General features: G+C 36.9%; 1 protein-coding gene and 1 pseudogene across 2 annotated transcripts in view; both read left to right on the top strand.

The window, feature by feature from the left end:
* Positions 1 to 14,142, top strand: part of AGBL4 (AGBL carboxypeptidase 4) — a 1,492,749-nt gene that overhangs the window by 247,789 nt on the left and 1,230,818 nt on the right. The gene's annotated exons all lie outside the window — the stretch shown is intronic.
* Positions 5,564 to 7,771, top strand: LOC105605154 (general transcription factor II-I-like; annotated as a pseudogene).

Raw genomic sequence — 14,142 nt, 5'->3', positions numbered from 1 at the left:
GGTCATAAGGTAGTTCTATTTGCAATTTTTTAAGGAATCTCCACACTGTTCTCCATAGTGGCTGTACTAGTTTGCATTCCCACCAACAGTGTAGGAGGGTTCCCTTTTCTCCACACCCTCTCCAGCATTTATTGCTTGCAGATTTTTGGATCGCAGCCATTCTGACTGGTGTGAAGTGGTACCTCATTGTGGTTTTGATTTGCATTTCTCTAATAATGAGTGATGTTGAGCATCTTTTCATGTGTTTGTTAGACATCCGTATGTCTTCTTTGGAGAAATGTCTATTTAGTTCTTTGGCCCATTTTTTGATTGGGTCGTTTATTTTTCTGGAGTTGAGCTGCATAAGTTGCTTGTATATTTTTGAGATTAGTTGTTTGTCAGTTGCTTCATTTGCTATTATTTTCTCCCATTCAGAAGGCTGTCTTTTCACCTTGCTTATATTTTCCTTCAGTCTGTTATCTTATGTTGCCTGACTTATTATGGCAATTTTCTTTTAACATGTAGCTTTGTCCAGAATCTTGTGCTATTTAAGTCCATCTTTCATACTACAGCTGGAGCATTCTATGTATATTATGAATTTGACCTTGCCAGTCCACTGCCAATCTTCTTAACAAGGGTCCTATTGCCTATTAAAGTCCAAACTTCTTAGCTTGGCATATGGTCCTTTTCATGATCTGGCTCCTATTTTTAGTCTGCCTTGCCACGAATTCTTATTGGCCTTCTTATAATTTCCTACAGAGAGTGTGTTGTTTCACACCTCCTTGCATCTTGCTATCTCTTTCCAATAATGCCCTTCATCATTTCCTAATTTGGATTAAGTACAAGCTTTGGAATCAGACTGCCAGGGTTTGTATTCTACTTCAGCTGTTTACTATGTGACTTTGGCAAGATATCTTATGCTCTCAGTGACTCAGTTGCTTACCTGACTGATATAATATATACAACGCTCTTGAAGTTTTTCCTGACACAAAGAAACTGCTCTATAAATGTTACTTCTCTTGCCTTTAATACTCAACAACTATTTATGGTGTACTGATGACATGTCAAAAACTTTTCTGTGTGCTCAGGATCAGCATTGAGTAAGACAGAAAAGGTTCTTCTATTTTGGGGAAGCTTGTGTTCTATTATAAGAGGAAAGACAATAAGTAGAAGTAAACAAACAAATAAGATATTTTTAAAAAGTGGCAAATGCTACCATAGTGTTTTTATCTACTGAAGGAGTTTTGCCGACGGTTCCAATTTTTGGCAGTTATGAATTAAGCTCCTATAAATATTTCTGTACTTTTTAGTGTTTATAAATATAAGTTTTTATTTCACTTGTGTAAGTACTTGGGGGTAGCACTGCTTGTTCATATGGTTAAGTATGTGTTTAACTTCATAAGTAACCAATAAACTGTTTGCCAAAGAGGTTGTATCAGTTTGCCTTTCCATTAGCAATTTATGAGAGCCCTAGTCCCAGCCATTCTAATAGATATGTAGTTGAGTATCATTGTGATTTTAGTTTGACTTTGAAAATGTTTTCTTTTTTTTTCTTGCCATCTGTTTGTATTCTTTGATGAGGTTATCTGTTCAGAAATTTTTAATATTTTAATTTGAGTTGTTCTGTTATATTATTATTAAGCTTTGAGAGTTTCTTATATGTTCTGGATATAAGTAATAGATAATGTGTTTTGCACATATTTTTTTCCCACACTAGGGTTGACTTTTTTTTCTTTAGCAGTACCTTTTACAGAACAAATTGGTAATTTTTGTAAAGCCATTTATCATTTTTTTTCTTGTATGAGTCATGCGTTTGAATGATGTTAATTCTAAAAATATTTTGTATTATTGAAGGTAACAAAATTATTTCCTATATTTTCTTCTAAAAGTTTCATGGTTTTAGATTTTAAATTTAGGTTTATGATCCATTTTTATTTATTTTTAAATCTTTTATTGAAGTATACTTGATTTACAATATTATGTTAGTTTTAAGTGTATAGTATAGTTATTCAATATTTTTATAGATTATCCACTTAAAGTTATTATAAAATATTTATTATATGCCCTTCACTGTATAATATATCCTTGTAAGATACTTATTTTATACATAATAGTTTGTGCCTGCTAATCACCTACCCTTAAATTGCCCTCCCCATTCTATCTCTGTACTGGTAACTACTAGTTTCTTCTCTATATTTGTGAGTCTGTTTCTGTTTTGATATATTCATTCATTTGTTTTATTTTTTAGGTTCCACACATAAGTGATAACATACACTATTTGTCTTTCTCTGTCTGACTTATTTCACTAAGCATAATACTTTCCAGTTCTGTCCATCTTGTAGCAGATGGGAAAATTCCTTGTTTTTTGTGTCTGAGTGAATACCAGACCACCTGACCTGCCTCTTGAGAAACCTATATGCAGCTCAGGAAGCAACAGTTAGAACTGGACATGGAACAACAGACTGGTTCCAAATAGGAAAAGGAGTACGTCAAGGCTGTAAATTGTCACCCTGCTTATTTAACTCATATGCAGAGTGCATCATGAGAAACGCTGGGCTGGAAGAAGCACAAGCTGGAATCAGGATTGTCGGGAGAAACATCAATAACCTCAGATATGCAGAAGACACCACCCTTATAGCCGAAAGTGAAGAGAAACTAAAAAGCCTCTTGATGAAAGTGAAAGAGGAGAGTGAAAAAGTTGGCTTAAAGCTCAACATTCAGAAAATGAAGATCATGGCATCTGGTCCCATCACTTCATGGCAAATAGATAGGGAAACAGTGGAAACAGTGGCTGATTTTATGTTTCTGGGCTCCACAATCACTGCAGATGGTGACTGTAGCCATGAAATTAAAAGATGCTTACTCCTTGGAAGGAAAGTTATGACCAACCTAGATAGCATATTCAGAAGCAGAGACATTATTTGGCCAACAAAGGTCCGTCTAGTCAAGGCTATGGTTTTTACTGTGGTCATGTATGGATGTGAGAGTTGGACTTGAAGAAAGCTGAGCACCAAAGAATTGATGCTTTTGAACTGTGGTGTTGGAGAAGACTCTTGACAGTCCCTTGGACTGAAAGATTTCCAACCAGTCCATCTTAAAGATCAGTCCTGGATGTTCATTGGAAGGACTGATGCTAAAGCTCAAACTCCAATATTTTGGCCACCTCATGTGAAGAGTTGACTCATTGGAAAAGACCCTGATGTTGGGAGGGATTGGGGGCAGCAGGAGAAGGGGATGACAGAGGATGAGATGGCTGGATGGCATCGCCAACTCATTGTACATGAGTTTGAGTGAACTCTGGGAGTTGGTGATGGACAGGGAGGCCTGGCGTGCTGTGATTCATGGGGTCGCAAAGAGTCAGATACAACTGAGCGACTGACCTGAACTGAACTGAATATTCCATTGTATGTATATTTCACATCTTCTTTATCCATTCATCTGTTGATGGCCACTTAGGTTGCTTCCATGTATTGACTGTTGTAAATAATGCTGAAGTGAACCCTGCTTATTTAACTTATATGCAGAGTACATCATGAGAAATGCTAGACTGGAAGAAACACAAGCTGGAATCAAGATTGCCAGGAGAAATATCAATAACCTCAGATATGCAGATGACACCACCCTTATGGCAGAAAGTGAAGAGGAGCTAAGAAGCCTCTTGATGCAAGTGAAAGAGGAGAGTGAAAAAGTTGGCTTAAAGCTCAACATTCAGAAAACGAAGATCATGGCATCTGGTCCCAACACTTCATGGCAAATAGATGGGGAAACAGTGGAAACAGTGTCAGACTTTATATTTTGGGCTCCAAAATCATTGCAGATGGTGACTGCACCCAATAAATTAAAAGACACTTACTCCTTGGAAGAAAAGTTATGACCAGCCTAGATAGCATATTCAAAAGCAGAGACATTACTTTGCCGACTAAGGTCCATCTAGTCAAGGCTATGGTTTTTCCTGTGGTCATGTATGGATGTGAGAGTTGGACTGTGAAGAAGGCTGAGGGCCGAAGAATTGATGCTTTTGAAGTGTGGTGTTCGAGAAGACTCTTGAGAGTCCCTTGGACTGCAGGGTGATCCAACCAGTCCATTCTGAAGGAGATCAGCCCTGGGATTTCTTTGGAAGGAATGATGCTAAAGCTGAAACTCCTGTACTTTGGCCACCTCATGCGAAGAGTTGATTCACTGGAAAAGACTTTGATGCTGGGAGGGATTGGGGGCAGGAGGAGAAAGGGACGACCGAGGATGAGATGGCTGGATAGTATCACTGACTCGATGGATGCGAGTCTGAGTGAACTCCGGGAGTTGGTGATGGACAGGGAGGCCTGGCGTGCTGTGATTCATGGGGTCACAATGAGTCAGACACGACTGAGCGACTGAACTGAACATTGAAGTGTATATATCTTTTGAATTAGTGTTTTTTTTTTTTTTGTTTTATTCTTATATAATGAAGGAATTAGATTTCTAGGTCATATGGTAATTCTATTTTTAGTTTTTTGAGCAACCTGCATACTCTTCAATAGTGGCTGCATCAATTCATAATCCCAATTACAGTGGTCTAGGGCTCCATTTTCTCCACATTGTCACTAACATCTGTAATTTTTGGTCTTTATGATGATAGTCATTCTGACAGATGTGAGATGAAATCTTGCTGTGGTTTTGATTTGCATTTCCCTGGTTATTAGATTGAACCCGGGTCACCCGCATTGTAGGCAGATGCTTTACTGTCTGAGTTATTAGTAATGTTGAGCATCTCTTCATGTGTCTATTAGCCTTTGGTATGTCTTCTTTGGAAAAATGTCTTTTCAGGTCTTCTACCCATTTTATTTTTGATTATCTTTTTGACATTGAGTTGTGTATGTTGCTTATATATGTTGTATATAAGTTTTTAAGTTTAATTTGGTCCCATTTCTTGATTTCTGTTCTTGCATTTTTGGCCTTAGGAGAGAGATCCAAAAAAATATTGCTATGATAAGCCAAAGTATTCTGCCTGTGTTTTTTTCAGGGAGTTATATGTTTTCCAGTCTTATATATAGGTCTTTAATTTATTTTGTGTTTATTCTTGCATTTTGTATGAGAAAATTTTCTAAATTCATTCTCTAAGATCACACTGGCCAGTTTTCCTAGTCCCTCTTATTAAAGAGACTGTGTTTTCTCTATTGTATATTCTAGCTTCATTTGTAGTAGATTAATTGAGAAGGAAATGGCAACCCCCTCCAGTATTCTTGCCTGGAGAACCCCATGGACAGAGGAACCTGGTGGACCACAGCCCATGTGGTTGCAAAGAGTCGGGCACAACTGAGCAACTAACACTGCTACTAATTGACCATAAAGTGAGTGAAGTGAAGTTGCTCAGTTGCGTCCAACTTTTTGCAACCCCATGGACTGTAGGCTAGCAGGCTCCTCCATCCATGGGATTGTCCACCAAGAGTTCTGGAGTGGGGTGCCATTTCCTTCTCCATGGTATCTTCCCAACCCAGGGACCAAACCTGGGTCTCCCACATTGCAGGCAGTGTCTTTACCCTCTGAGCCACTATGGAAGCCCAAATTGACCATACGTGAATGGATTTATTACTGGGCTCTCTGTTTTGTTCAGTTGATGTATATGTCTGTATTTGTGCCGCCTCCCCCCGCCCCCCGCTGGCACTCAGAGTGGTATGGCAGAATCACTAAGTTACGAAAGATGGTAGATCAGCTTTTCTGTAAAAAATTTGCTGAAGCCTTAGGGAGCACAGAAGCTAAGGCTGTACCTTACCAGAAATTTGAAGCACACCCTAATGACCTCTACGTGGAAGGACTGCCAGAAAACATTCCTTTTAGAAGTCCCTCGTGGTATGGGATCCCAAGGCTGGAAAAAATTATTCAAGTGGGCAGTCGAATTAAATTTGTTATCAAAAGACCAGAGCTTCTGACGCACAGCACTACTGAAGTTACTCAGCCCAGAACGAATACACCAGTCAAAGAAGATTGGAATGTCAGAATTACCAAGCTATGGAAGCAAGTGGAAGAGATTTTTAATTTGAAATTTGCTCAAGATCTTGGACTCACAGAGGCGGTAAAAGTACCATACCCGGTGTTTGAATCAAACCCCGAGTTCCTTTATGTAGGCTTGCCAGAAGGAATTTCCTTTCGAAGCCCTACCTGGTTTGGAATTCCAAGACTGGAAAGGATTGTCCGTGGAAGTAATAAAATCAAGTTTGTTGTTAAAAAACCTGAACTAGTTATTTCCTACTTGCCTCCTGGAATGACTAGTAAAATTAACACTAAAGCTTTGCAGTCCCTGAAAAGGCCATGAAGCCCTGGGAGTAATTCGAAAGTTCCTGAAACTGAGGTCACTGTGGAAGGCCCTAATAACAGCAATCCTCAAACCTCAGCCGTTCGAACCCCTACCCAGACGAATGGTTCTAATGTTCCCTTCAAGCCTCGAGGGAGAGAGTTTTCCTTTGAGGCCTGGAATGCCAAAATTACAGACCTAAAACAGAAAGTTGAAAATCTTTTCAATGAAAAATGTGGTGAAGCTCTTGGCCTTAAACAAGCTGTGAAAGTGCTGTTTGCGTTAGAGTCTTTCCAGAAGACTTTTATGTGGAAGACTTACCCAAGGGTGTGCCATTCCGACGACCATCTACTTTTGGCATTCCAAGGCTGGAGAAGATACTCAGAAACAAAGCCAAAATTAAGTTCATCATTAAAAAGCCAGAAATGTTTGAGACTGCAATTAAGGAAAGCACCTCCTCATCTAAGAGCCCTCCTAGAAAAATCAATTCATCACCCAGTGTTAATACTACTGCATCAGGTGTTGAAGACCTTAACATCATTCAGGTGACAATTCCAGACGATGATAATGAAAGACTATCAAAGGTTGAAAAAGCTCGACAGTTAAGAGAGCAAGTTAATGACCTCTTCAGTCGGAAATTTGGTGAAGCCATTGGGATGGGTTTCCCTGTGAAGGTTCCCTACAGGAAAATCACAATTAACCCTGGCTGTGTGGTGGTTGATGGCATGCCCCCCGGAGTGTCATTCAAAGCCCCCAGCTATCTGGAAATCAGCTCCATGAGAAGGATCTTAGATTCTGCTGAGTTCATTAAATTCACAGTCATTAGACCATTTCCAGGACTTGTGATTAATAACCAGTTGGTTGATCAGAATGAGTCAGAAGGCCCAGTGATCTAAGAATCAGCTGAGCCAACCCAATTGGAGGTTCCTGCAACCAAAGAAATAAAGGAGACTGATGGAAACTCCCAAATCAAGCAAGAACCAGACCCTACGTGGTAGAACTCTTCCTTCCCAGGCTTAAAGTATCAGTGGGTGAGAAGAGCTTTTTGGACCTGTTACTGCCCCAGGCTGTGTAATACTTGTATAACAGATATACCTTCTATACAAACATTTTTTTTCTACTTTTAGATAGAAATGTCTACTTTTTCAGCAGTTCTGTGAATTGAATTAAAGAGCAGAGTGACTGTAGATTTGGAATGGCTGGTTTCCTTGGGAATGTATTATAAGGATTTTACAGCAGTGCTGGAAAAAATGACAGGGAAAATAACAGGGGTGGAGCTCATCAGATTTTTTACATATTCAGCAGAGCCTTCAGCGATGGTGTTTGCTTTTCAATCAAGTGAAGATATCTCCTACTGGAACATCTCAGCTTCGGCAGTGAAGAAAACCCCTGTGATATAGTTCAGCTCTTTAGTTTTTCTATTGGAGAAAATCATTTAAATGATCCTTTTGTTCACGGCTCTCCTTAATGACTGAGTGAACAGTTAGTATCTGTATATTTGACTAAACCTTTTCCTAAGCTCTCTATCATGGTTCATATGTTTTTTATCATCATTAAAACACAACCATCAGGATCAGCTAACAGCCAGTAAGAGGTCGGTAATCTCCGCGTGTGGCTTATAGATGGAACACAGAGAACCTCTTCCATCCACATTTACTTTTCATCCAAATAAAATGCATGGCGTACCAGAAGTTTGAGGTCAGGTATGAGTGTTGGGGCGAGCTGAACGACACTAGAGCCTCATTGCCATGAGCCCAGTCGTGGTGTGGAATTCTTTGGAACACCACCCCAGCTCGGCTCAGAACTTGGGGAGCAGGGGGTTTCGTTGCCTTCATTACTCTGTGGTTGAACCGGTGACACTGAGGCCCAGTGTGGGCAGTGAGAGGTCAGTCAGCTGACCAGGCACCCTCTGACATTCTGTGCCATTTGTAGGAGAATCTTATGTGTGTTGAGATTTCACCAACAGTAAGAGATGTAAAATACCAGCTATACAAAAAGCTAGAGTATGTGATGGCATAGAGTTTTCATTAGCTTTATCACAATATTCACAATGGAGAATTATATTACATGGTAGCAGAAATAGGCATTTTTATGTGTTGCTTATATTTTACCTCAAATTAAATTGTAGATATAGGGTAATAAAATCCATCCATGCCTTTCCAAAAAATAAATAAATAAATAAAAACCTTGCTATTTTGTTCAGATTTTGATTGAAATTGTGTTGAATCTTTACATATGCAGGAGAGTTTGACATCTTGACTTTTAATGCTGTTGTTTCTTTCAATCCAGAAACAATGTCTATTTCTCCATTTATTTGTATCTTGTTTGATCACTTTCATCATTTTTTTGTTTGTTTTTAGGATTTTTTTCCTCATTCATGTATCACATATATTTTGTTGTATTTATGCCCAAGTATTTCCTTTCTCTTTATTGCTATTATAGATTATATTATTTTAAAACTTTCAAGTTGCTAATTGTTCACTGTTAGTCTATAGTAATATGATACTGACTTTATATTTTGCATTCTTGCTGAACTCATGTATTACATTTTTAGTAGCTTATTTGTCAATTTGAGATTTTTTTCCATAGGCAATTTTGTTGTCTAGGAATAGAGATGATTTATATCTGAATGAATTTGTATTTTTCTTCTTTTGTTCTTATTTTGTTACACCAGATATGACCTATGATACAGTATTGAATTAAAGGGGTAGGTGTGGACCTGATTGCCTTATTCTCAGTTTTAGGGGAAAGCATCTAGTCTTTTACCACTGTTAATGTTGTTGGTTGTAGGATTTTTCTTTTTCTTTTTGTTTTGGTAAATGTTCTTATTAAATTGATGACACTTCTTTCCAGTCTTAATTTATTTATAGTTTTTAGCCTGAATACATATTGAATTTTTTCAAATGCCTCTGCAGCTGTTAAAGCAAAGCTTAGCATCATAAAACTTCAGAGCTAAGAGTGGCCTTAGTTACTATTTCCTCATATCTGTATCCTGCATGTTTATTATCATATAAAATTATATTCTTAGAGTAACATAGTGATTCTCTTTAACTAAAAAAATATAGTTGTATAAGGGACTTTGTTAGATTTCCATTTATTTATTTATTTACTAATCTATACAGTAAAACTATGAAGTAAGTTTTTTGATTTTTTTTTTTTTAGGTAAGAAAAATGAGACTCATAGGAGAGATGTAACTAGCTGAAAATCACCAATCCAACCATTAAACCAACTTAACATTCTCATAGTACGTTGTATTCACTTTGCTTTTTAGTTTCTATATCCATTTTTTCCTAGAATGCCTTTACATTCTTTATCTTCTAAACTTTATATATTTTCTTTTATATAAAAAAGAATTTTTTGAGAAATTCTGAATTTCAGAATGAAGAAATGAGTCATTTAAGATCTTTCATCTACACACAGAAATCCCTTGCATTCCTATATACTAATAATGAGAAAGTAGAAAAGAAATTAAGGAAACAATTCCATTCACCATTGCAACAAAAAGAATAAAATACTTGGGAATATATCTACCTAAAGAAACTAAAGACCTATATACAGAAAACTATAAAACACTGATGAAAGAAATCAAAGAGGGCACTAATAGATGGAGAAATATACCATGTTCATGGATCAGAAAAATCAATATAGTGAAAATGAGTATACTACCCAAAGCAATCTAAAGATTCAATGCAATCCCTATCAAGCTACCAGTGCTATTTTTCACAGAGCTAGAACAAATAATTTCAAGATTTGTATGGAAATACAAAAACCTCGAATAGCCAAAACAATCTTGAGAAAGAAGAATGGAACTGGAGGAATCAACCTGCCTGACTTCAGGCTCTACTACAAAGCCGCAGTCATCAAGACAGTATGGTACTGGCACAAAGATAGACATGTAGATCAGTGGAACAAAATAGAAAGCCCAGAAATAAATCCACACACCTACAGATACCTTATCTTCGACAAAGGATGCAAGAATATACAATGGATTAAAGACAATCTCTTTAACAAGTGGTGCTGGGAAAACTGGTCAACCACTTGTAAAAGAATGAAACTAGAACACTTTCTAACACCATTCACAAAAATAAACTCAAAATAGATTAAAGATCTAAATGTAAGACCAGAAACTATAAAACTCCTAGAGGAGAACATAGGCAAAACACTCTCCGACATAAATCATAGAAGGATCCTCTATGATCCACCTCCTGGAATACTGGAAATAAAAGCAAAAATAAACAAATGGATCATGTCATCTGCAAACAGTGAGAGTTTTACTTCTTCTTTCCAATTTGGATTCCTTTTATTTCTTTTCTGCTCTGATTGCTGTGGCCAAAACTTCCAGAACTATGTTGAATAGTAGCGGTGAAAGTGGACACCCTTGTCTTGTTCCTGACTTTAGGGAAATGCTTTCAATTTTCACCATTGAGGATAATGTTTGCTGTGGGTTTGTCATAGATAGCTTTTATTATGTTGAGGTATGTTCCTTCTATTCCTGCTTTCTGAGTTTTATCATAAATGGATGTTGAATTTTGTCAAAGGCCTTCTGCATCTATTGAGATAATCATATGGTTTTTATTTTCAATTTGTTAATGTGGTGAATTACATTGATTGATTTGCGGATATTGAAGAATCCTTGCATCCCTGGGATAAAGCCCACTTGGTCATGGTGTATGATCTTTTAATGTGTTGTTGGATTCTGATTGCTAGAATTTTGTTGAGGATTTTTGCATCTATGTTCATCAGAGATATTGGCCTGTAGTTTTCTTTTTTGTGACATCTTTGTCAGGTTTTGGTATTAGGGTGATGGTGGCCTCATAGAATGAGTTTGGAAGTTTACCTTCCTCTGCAATTTTCTGGAAGAGTTTGAGTAGGATAGGTGTTAGCTCTTCTCGAAATTTTTGGTAGAATTCAGCTGTGAAGCCATCTGGACCTGGGCTTTGTTTGCTGGAAGATTTCTGATTACAGTATCAATTTCCGTGCTTGTGATGGGTCTGTTAAGATTTTCTATTTCTACCTAATTAAATTTAAAAGTGTCTGCACAACAAAGGAAACTATAAGCAAGGTGAAAAGACAGCCTTCAGAATGGGAGAAAATAATAGCAAATGAAGCAACTGACAAACAACTAATCTTAAAAATATACAAGCAACTTATGCAGCTCAATTCCAGAAAAATAGGCGACCCAATCAAAAAATGGGCCAAAGAACTAAATAGACATTTCTCCAAAGAAGACATATGGATGGCTAACACTATGGAGTATTACTCAGCCATTAAAAAGAATACATTTGAATCAGTTCTAATGAGGTGGATGAAACTGGAGCCGATTATACAGAGGAAGAAAGAAAAACACCAATACAGTATACTAACACATAAATATGGAATTTAGAATGATGGTAATGATAACCCTATATGTGAGGCAGCAAAAGAGACACAGATGTAAAGCACAGACTTTTGGACTCTGTGGGAGAGGGAGAGGGTGGGAAGATTTGGGAGAATGGCATTGAAATATGTATACTATCATGTAAGAAATGAATCGCTAGTCTAGGTTCGATACAGGATACAGGATGCTTGGGGCTGGTGCACTGGATTGACCCAGAGAGATAATATGGGGAGGGTAGTGGGAGGGGGGTTCAGGGTTGGGAACTCATGTACACCCGTGGTGGATTCATGTCAATGTATGGCAAAACTGATACAATACTGCAAAGTAAAAAAATAAAATTTAAATAAATAAATAATTAATTAAAAATTAAAGGAAAAAAAATTAAAAGATCTTTCATCTAGTTTATGGCGGAGCTGAGCTTGTAGCTCAGGCTTCTTGACCCTCATGCTAGTTTTTTTGCATCTTCACTAAGGTGTGCTCTAATTTTCATTTAACTACAGTTTCTCATTCATATTTTTGTCTCCTATAATGCAAATATCTTGGAAGCTTTGCTGGCTGCCTATTTGTTAATGTCCGAAATAAAGACTTTCGGCAAGCAACCTTTAACTTTCAAAAATAAGTGTCCAAACCCAATTTTGTACCAAGATTACTCTTGTATCTTTGATTCTATTACTCTACTCAATTATGTTTTATAAGTATGTAAAATAATTACATTTCAAATTGATATCCTATTATGTGCCAGCAGAAACTGTTGATTATAGTAACTTTTTCTAAATTATGTGTAATTTGTAGTTTATAAACTAATGTGAATTTATATAAATCAGGAATTTTCTCTTCAACATTTGGAAATATTATATTGTTAAATGTGTCTCATTCAGTGAAACACTAGTTTATATATGTACTAGATAGATAATAACCAAATATGTAGGATTTTCTTTTCTGTTTTATTCTTTTACCCCTTTTCTCTCAAAGGTTAAACATTAATCTTGAAATTTTAACATTTGATGATCTAACTATTTATTTTGTCATGTTTAAAAAAATGTTTCAATAAAAAACTGTTCAGTTCAGTTGCTAATTGTGTCCAACTCTTTGTAACCCCATGGACTGAAACACGCCAGGCCTCCCTGTCCATCACCAACTCCCAGAGTTTACTCAAACTCATATCCATTGAGTCAGTGATGCCATCCAACCATCTCATCCTCTGTCGTCCCCTTCTCCTCCTGTCTTCAATCCTTCCCAGCATCAGGGTCTTTTCCCATGAGTCAGTTCTTCGCATCAGGTTGCCATAGTCTTGGAGTTTGAACTTCAACATCAGTCCTACCAATGAACACCCAGAACTGATCTGCTTTAGGATGGACTGGTTGGATCTCTTTGCAGTGCAAGGGACTCTCAAGAGTCTTCTCCAACACCACAGTTCAAAAGCATCAATTCTTCGGCGCTCAGCTTTCTTTATGGTCCAACTCTCACATCCATACATGACTGCTGGAAAAATCATAGCCTTGACTAGACAGACCTTTGTTGCCAAAGTAATGTCTCTGCTTTTTAATATGCTGTCTAGGCTGGTCATAACTTTTCTTCCAAGGAGTAGGCATCTTTTAATTTCACGGCTGCAGTCACCATCTGCAGTGATTTTGGAAATAAAATAAAGTCATCCACTGTTTCCACTGTTTCCCCATCTTTTTGCCAGGAAGTGATGGGACTGGATGCCATGATCTTAATTTTCTGAATGTTGAGCTTTAAGTCAGGGTTCAGGGTATGTAACTTATCCTTCCTTGTATTTGATATAAATAATTTATTGAAAAAATTATTTTGATCAGTTGATTGAATGTGCCTAATGCCCAATTCTGCTACAAAAGACTGGAGACAGGAGTAAATAAGTTCAGCTACTTTCTCCTACTGAACTTATCTACATTTACAATGAATGCTTTGCTTGGGAGACTACAATGTGTAAGGGAGAGTGAAATCAAAACAGTCCTGAATTAAATTTAAGCTATTAATTACTAACTGGTTGTTGATTATCAGCTAGTTACTTAATCTCTCTGAGCTTCATTTTACATATTTAAATACTATTACTTCAAAGCAGTGGTTTTTAAATTGAATGAATACATTTATTGGTTTCATGTGAAATTAAATTAAATAATAAACATGTAGTAAAGTTTCCAACATATTGTTTACTTTTGTAAAATATTTCTTAAATTTTTTCAAGAAGTATTTATTAAAGACCTGTATAGGTTAACCACTATATTAAGCACTAAAAATATAATTGCAAAAATAAAAAGATCCTGTCCTAATGCATTGCATGGCATACATTTTAGTAAGAGAAACATAAACTGGTAAGCAAACAAGCATTCAGAATATGAATTTAATTTAGTGATAAATTTTATAAGGAGGGTAAGCTTTATTACTAAACTCAATTATCATTTTGGATCCTAACACTCACTGGCTAAATTTTACATTTCGGTTCAGCTCAAATGATTTTCTAACCATTGTTGAACATTGTTGCAGTGTTTTTTTATT

Source organism: Ovis aries, chromosome 1 (assembly GCF_016772045.2).
Source record: "Ovis aries strain OAR_USU_Benz2616 breed Rambouillet chromosome 1, ARS-UI_Ramb_v3.0, whole genome shotgun sequence".
Classification (NCBI taxonomy): domain Eukaryota; kingdom Metazoa; phylum Chordata; class Mammalia; order Artiodactyla; family Bovidae; genus Ovis; species Ovis aries.
This window is presented reverse-complemented; position numbering and strand designations above follow the sequence as displayed.